Genomic DNA, 7,500 nt, shown 5'->3' with positions numbered 1-7,500 from the left:
CAACAAACTTGCATTCGTTGGAAAGGTCTTTTCACAAGGATTCTTTTGATATATAATAATAGCGATTCCGATAAATATTTATTTTTTTATGAATTTTTAAGTGAATAAACAATTAAAAATTCAAAAAAAATAGAAAAAAAATATTTTTTTCCCGATTCTTTCTCCAATATTCCTGATAAATACCCACACACCCACATATGGAGAATGGTCGAAAATGCTCGAGTGGATATCGAGATGTCCGACGAAGCACCACTTGGAAGGGCCGAGGCACGGGACGCCCGAGCTGTTGCTCGGGCCGGCACGGGACGCGCATGGGACAGCACGGGACGGCACGGGACGCCCTCGCTACAGCTCGGGACGGCCAGGTACGCCCGAGACTTGGCTCGGGACGGCCTGGGACGCCCTCGCCATAGCTCGGGACGGCCTGGGACGCCCTCGCCATAGCTCGGGACGGCCTGGGACGCCCGAGACTAGGCTCGGGACGGCCTCGGCACAGCTCGGGACGGCCTTGGACGCCCTTGCCACAGCTCGGGACGGCATGGGACGCCCGAGACTTTGCTCGGGACGGCCTGGGACGCCCTTGCCACAGCTCGGGACGGCATGGGACGCCCGAGACTTTGCTCGGGACGGCCTGGGACGTCCGAGACTTTGCTCGGGACGGCCTGGGACGCCCGAGACTTGGCTCGGGACGGCCTGGGACGCCCTCGCTACAGCTCGGGACGCCCTGGGACGGCCTCGACACAGCTCCGGACGGCCTGGGACGTCCGAGACTTGGCTCGGGACGGCCTGGGACGCCCGAGACTTGGCTCGGGACGGCCTGGGACGCGCTCGGCACAGCTCGGGACAGGCCGGGACGCCCGAGCCGAGCTTCGGGTCGCACGAAATCTCTTCGTATTCCGACATATTAGAAGCTTCCCATCATGTAGTAGGCCGAGCTTTGCCCTTTGGATGCCCTATGGTGCTTGGCGAGCACTAGGGAACGTGCCAGCACAAGTGCTGTGCACGCTCTGGGGAAGGAGCTCAACCCTCCCCCTTATAGTGCAAAGTTATTGTTTTTCCTATTTTCACAAGGAAACATCAATTTTTTAACCAAGCATACTGGGTCTTTACTCCTTCGTTACTCGTCGGAATCCAGCAAACTTATACTCGTTGGAAAGGTCTTTTCGCAAGGATTTTTTTGATATATTATAATAGCGATTCCGATAAATATTTATTTTTCTATGAATTTTTAAGTGAATAAACACCGGAAAATTCATAAAAAATAGAAAAAAAAATATTTTCTTCCGTTTCTTTTCTCCAATAATTCATAAATAATACCTCAATAGTATTAATGAAGAGAGAGTCGAAATGGTCCGGGTGGATTTCGAAATGTCCCACGACCCCATAGAATGCACGGGCCAGCCGAGCCAAAAGAATGGGACGCGCACGGGACAGCATTGGTCAGGCTCGGGACGGCACGGGACAGCACGGGACGCGCATGGGACAGCACGGGACGCGAATGGGACGGCCTTGCTAAGGCTCGGGACGGCATGGGACAGCTCGGGACGCGCATGGGACAGCACGGGACGCGCATGGGACGGCCTTGGTGAGGCTCGGGACGGCACGGGACGCGCAAGGGACGGCCTTGGTGAGGCACGGGACGGCCTTGGTCAGGCACGGGACGGCCTTGGTAAGGCTCGGGACGGCATGTCACGGCCCTGGTGAGGCTCGGACGGCACGGGACGCGCATGGGACGGCACGGGACGGCCTGGTGTCACGGCCTTTTTGTCACGTTAGGTCGACCCGGCATATTATGCTCAAAGACACGGGTCGATAGTGCGGAATATCAAATCCTAACGTACCGTGCGGCGCTATGTATTCCCTCCTAACACATAGCCAGCCTTCCCGAACATATTCGGAGCATCTTGACTATCAAGTCATCTTGGTTCCCAACCAATAATGCGGCATGACACCTACGTGTCCCAACCTACGAGCATAGCTCGAGCCGTCCCGTATAACGCTTCCTTGAGTCATAGACTCTCGCCCACTATAAAGGATACCAACATATGTGCGGAGCACACCAAGCCGCATATGCAGATCTTGCCATCTAGTCTCAAGCATCCGGCACCTATCATCTCGGCTTACCATCCGGACATTGGGCATAGGAGCATCCATCTCTAATAAGCTACCTCATGCCCAACATAGCACATCAAGGCTTAGCACCTTGAATAGCTCAATCCTCCTTATGGAATATGCTAGCACGACGCACGCCTCGCCATGGCATGAGAACATGCAACACCTTTTCCAAAGGAACCCGCAGTAACCTATCTCCAGGTACTGTCCCGAGCCATTTCCTATGACAAGGGAACCCGTGCAATATGCTTCTCTCGCATACGCTAGGCCGGCCTCATGGGTTGCGCCACGAGGATGCTCACTTTCGTGCATACCATGCTAAGGATGGGCGAGCTCCCATCCACGAGGTCTTGGCATATGCTGGATGCATATGAGGAAGGGAGACCACCCCCTCCTAAGGTGCAAACTTCTTGTTTTGCCTATTTCCACAAGGAAACATCAATCCTTTTAACCAGGCATACTCTCGTCCAAATGACCCTTCGTATCCTTGACAAAGTCTTGAATGCCACGGGCGTCCCGTGCATGGCCTAAGGAAGCTTGCTTGGCACTCTTGCCCTATCTCGACCTCGTATTCGGCCCTACGGCCTATATGCTCGTACGTGCTCCTAGCACTCGTCACGTCATATGCATGCTCAACAATATGCACGTGACATACTCCCCCACTTGTAATGTCGACGTCCTCGTCGACTAAGTTTGGAGTATCACTTCAATCTTCTGCCTCAACTCCGATGCTACCACTGCACCTTCATGTCTTCGGCATACCGCACCTCCGTGCGAACTACACAGTCTCATCGTGTAGGCATCCCGCAGGATTACTTCAGTCTTCTGCTTTGCATCCACTGATGCGTTAGGATAATGGACTTCCCTACCATTCATCCATGCTCAATGTTGCTTCTCTGTTGCAGCCTCCGCCGCTCCTCAAACTCAGGTACCTCACCTCCTCGGCTTCACCTCGAGTTGGCATCTCGATTGTCACCTTACATCTCTGCCTTTGTGACCAATCTTGCCATGCGTATCGCAGTAAACTGCGACACAACTCGTCACCCTGGTACCTCAGCAACCGTTGCCTTCACCCGAGTTAGCATCTCGACGCCACTGCGTCTTGCCATGTGCTTGCAATGTTGCCATCGCAAAGCAACTCGTCTTCAATGTCACTCACCTCTGGATCAGACCCAACGTACCCCTGTACTCCACGTTCTGACTCCTTGGTTTGCTTGTTCATTGAGACCCTCATTACGCCCTCCGGCTTCTCACATCAAGTGCACTCTGGTACCTAAGCATCACTACTTGTACCCTTGAGTGTATACCACTTGAACTCTTCGCAATGTCGCCCCTCTCTCGACGACCCTTGCCTCGTATGCGCCTCCGCGCCTGCACCTCTGTGCACATCTCAAACCCGCGCCTCCGCGCTTGCGCCACTTGCGCTCGGCATCATCCGTGCCATCCCTTCCTCGGGAAATTGTCGTGTTGCCTTCGATGTCCACTAAACGAATACGGTAGCTTCTCTCCGCGAGAACTACATGGTACCAAACCATCCACCATTGGCATACTCTTGGGAACGTCCTCTCTGACTACATCCAGACACACACTTGCCATTTAATCTTTGGCGATGCTCCTTAACCCGAGCATCTTGGTAGGCTCGTGTCCCTCTTGAACACATCCGAACGTACCACCGCATAAGTTCCAACACATCTTATGCAGCACCATACGGCTTACAACACACTGTCACACTCGACGTTGTCATATATCTCTGACGATCCGAACTTGGTTCCAACTATCACCAGAATTGGACGATGCTTAATGTCACCACGACACACCATCCTGAAATCCCAAACGTGAGCTGACTCTTCTCAGTCACCACGTACTCATTGCACACTGTAGGCTTGAACTCGGTTCCAACTTACCTCCAATGCATAACTCAAACATGGGCCGATCCACTTCAGATACAACGACCCTCATATTACTTGACGGCTTGAACTCGGTTCCAACTACCATCAGTACTTCACTTGGTCTCGTGAATCTGTCATCTAGACTTCACACCAATATGTCCATAAGCTTCAATGTTGGTTTCGGCTTATAGCACTCATGCGACATACCTCACACAACTGTGTTAGCATATCCATGTCTCATCTCAAGTGAGTCCGTTCTCTTTGGAACTCAAATGCGCTTACAACACATCGTGCCGAACTCTATCGTGCACCATCCCACATAAGCACAACTTGATCTAGCACCAACTTGCCCAATGATGTACTCCGTCCATCTATCTTACTCTTGACCCCTGTCTTCTGTAAGTAGCTTGAACTCACAACATCACAAGTCACTCGATGCTACCTTCGGCTTAAGCATAAGAGAGTATCCTTCAACACCTTGTTGCCATACCCTGCTCTAATGCTCAAGTATCACTTGGACCAACATAGCTCCACTCTCGGATGCCAATCCAACAAGCTTACTCGGACTAGCTTACCACAAGCTCTCAGCCCGACTCTACTTGCCATCTTGGTACACTTTATACCAAGCATGTTGTCCACTTCAAAGGACTCTAACATATGATGTACCCAATGCGCACCAACTCGTACTGAGCATTACTGCACTAAGCTCGCACACGACTCACCGTGCCATTCTCGGTTCATCCCATCTCTGCACTTGTCCTTACCTCTAAAGGACTCAAGTATATACGGTACCTTCTTGTACACCAAGTCACACTGAACTCTTACAGCTTGCACATGACTTCTTGTGTCAATACGGTTCCATCTCATATCTAGCATATGTCCTTCATCTTAAAGGAACATAGACCCAAGTATAGCTACCACCGTAGCATCCGCGCACACGGCCTATTCCCTCCCTCGGAACTCTCGTCGCCTTATGCACCATGCATCCCTCGACAAAGGCCCCCATCTTGCACTATAGCTTCAGAGACCATACCATCTTGAATGCATCTCACTCTGAAAGCCTTCTCTTGGAATCATGCTCTCAACGCAGCTCTTCATACACACTCCAGTATACCACATACCATAGTGGGAGAATCACTAAACTCTTCTTCACACTCGAGCATAGATACCATCTATTGAACCTGCCATCCAGGCTCTAGAAGTATGCTTCCAAACATACCACATGTTCTTAGGCATATCTCCTTGCTTGTCTTCTCAAGCTCCCAAAACATATCCATTTGCCGCAATCACTAGGCTCTTGGAACATATCTCGTAAGCTATCGAGCTCTAAGTCCATCTATCACAAGGACCAGAGCAATATACACGTTGGCCTATCCACTAGGCTATTACACCAATTGTTAAATGGTTATCAGGATGCAATACATCTTCAGCTCGTGCATCTCCATCCTGCAGCTCAGGCTCTGACATCCATTTCTCATCTAGGATCAGAGCACAATACTCTAGCTTGTCATCCAAGCTCTGATCACAACTCTCATATGGGATCAGAGCACTATAATCTATAGCCTGATATCCAGGCTCTGATACCAATTGTCACGGCCTTTTTGTCACGTTAGGTCGACCCGGCATATTATGCTCAAAGACACGGGTCGATAGTGCGGAATATCAAATCCTAACGTACCGTGCGGCGCTATGTATTCCCTCCTAACACATAGCCAGCCTTCCCGAACATATTCGGAGCATCTTGACTATCAAGTCATCTTGGTTCCCAACCAATAATGCGGCATGACACCTACGTGTCCCAACCTACGAGCATAGCTCGAGCCGTCCCGTATAACGCTTCCTTGAGTCATAGACTCTCGCCCACTATAAAGGATACCAACATATGTGCGGAGCACACCAAGCCGCCTATGCAGATCTTGCCATCTAGTCTCAAGCATCCGGCACCTATCATCTCGGCTTACCATCCGGACATTGGGCATAGGAGCATCCATCTCTAATAAGCTACCTCATGCCCAACATAGCACATCAAGGCTTAGCACCTTGAATAGCTCAATCCTCCTTATGGAATATGCTAGCACGACGCACGCCTCGCCATGGCATGAGAACATGCAACACCTTTTCCAAAGGAACCCGCAGTAACCTATCTCCAGGTACTGTCCCGAGCCATTTCCTATGACAAGGGAACCCGTGCAATATGCTTCTCTCGCATACGCTAGGCCGGCCTCATGGGTTGCGCCACGAGGATGCTCACTTTCGTGCATACCATGCTAAGGATGGGCGAGCTCCCATCCACGAGGTCTTGGCATATGCTGGATGCATATGAGGAAGGGAGACCACCCCCTCCTAAGGTGCAAACTTCTTGTTTTGCCTATTTCCACAAGGAAACATCAATCCTTTTAACCAGGCATACTCTCGTCCAAATGACCCTTCGTATCCTTGACAAAGTCTTGAATGCCACGGGCGTCCCGTGCATGGCCTAAGGAAGCTTGCTTGGCACTCTTGCCCTATCTCGACCTCGTATTCGGCCCTACGGCCTATATGCTCGTACGTGCTCCTAGCACTCGTCACGTCATATGCATGCTCAACAATATGCACGTGACACTGGGACGGCCTTTGTGAGGCTCGGACGGCACGGGACGCGCATGGGACGGCCTTGGCGAGGCTCGGGACGGCATGGGACAGCACGGGACGGCCTCGGCACAGCTCGGACGGCACGGGACGCGCATGGGACGGCCTTGGCGAGGCTCGGGACGGCATGGGACAGCACGGGACGGCCTCGGCACAGCTCGGACGGCACGGGACGCGCATGGGACGGCCTTGGCGAGGCTCGGGACGGCATGGGACAGCACGGGACGGCACGGGACGGCCTCGGCACAGCTCGGACGGCACGGGACGGGCTTGGCGAGGCTCGGGACGGCATGGGACAGCACGGGACGGCCTCGGCACAGCTCGGACGGCACGGGACGGCCTTGGCGAGGCTCGGACGGCACGGGACGGCCTTGGCGAGGCTCGGGACGGCATGGGACAGCACGGGACGGCCTCGGCACAGCTCGGGACGGCACGAGACGCGCATGGGACGGCCTTGGTGAGGCTCGGGCCGGCACGGGACGCGCATGGGACATCATGGGACGCACATGGGACACCTTATGGGGATCATCAAGGGACGTTGCACGGGACATTCTTTCCCACGAAGGGCATTTACATGGGACATCTTAGGAGTCGAGCGCCGGCACATGGGACAACGTAGTTCACACGCACGGAACACTTTACTTTCGTTTGGAACGTCGTGGGATCTTTATGTCTCCATTAGCACCGAACCTTTAACATGCTAGGAAGCTATGTTCGATCTTCTCGAAGTGTCGATGGAACTTCGATGGATACACATCCGATCCGATGTTATGATGATGTACTTTCTCCGAGATCGATGTTGGGGCCGTATTCCGATGTCATGATGATGTACTTTCTCCGAGATCGATGGGACGGCCTTGGTATGGCATGG

This window comes from Eschscholzia californica, unplaced genomic scaffold, assembly GCF_041429995.1.
Source record: "Eschscholzia californica isolate CP2 unplaced genomic scaffold, dmEscCali1.0.p SCAF_158, whole genome shotgun sequence".
NCBI classification, from domain to species: domain Eukaryota; kingdom Viridiplantae; phylum Streptophyta; class Magnoliopsida; order Ranunculales; family Papaveraceae; genus Eschscholzia; species Eschscholzia californica.
Note: the sequence above shows the minus strand (reverse complement) of the source record.